Raw genomic sequence first — 217 nt, forward strand, 5'->3', positions numbered from 1 at the left:
CTCATTTGCATGCACACCAACGGATATCCACAAATAACTAAGGAGACAGCAAAGACAGCCACAGCTGCCTCGCAGCAGCAGCAGCAGCAGCAGCAGCAGCAGCAGCAGCAGCAGCAGCCGCATCACCAGCAGGATAGCTGCTGGAGCACATGTTGTTGCTGCGGTTGCTGCAGCAGCAGCAGCAGGATCGCTGCTGCAGCACATGTTGTTGCTGCAG

The sequence above is a fragment of the Eimeria mitis genome, genomic scaffold (genome assembly GCF_000499745.2).
Source record: "Eimeria mitis Houghton genomic scaffold, Emh_scaff2129, whole genome shotgun sequence".
Lineage (NCBI taxonomy): Eukaryota > Apicomplexa > Conoidasida > Eucoccidiorida > Eimeriidae > Eimeria > Eimeria mitis.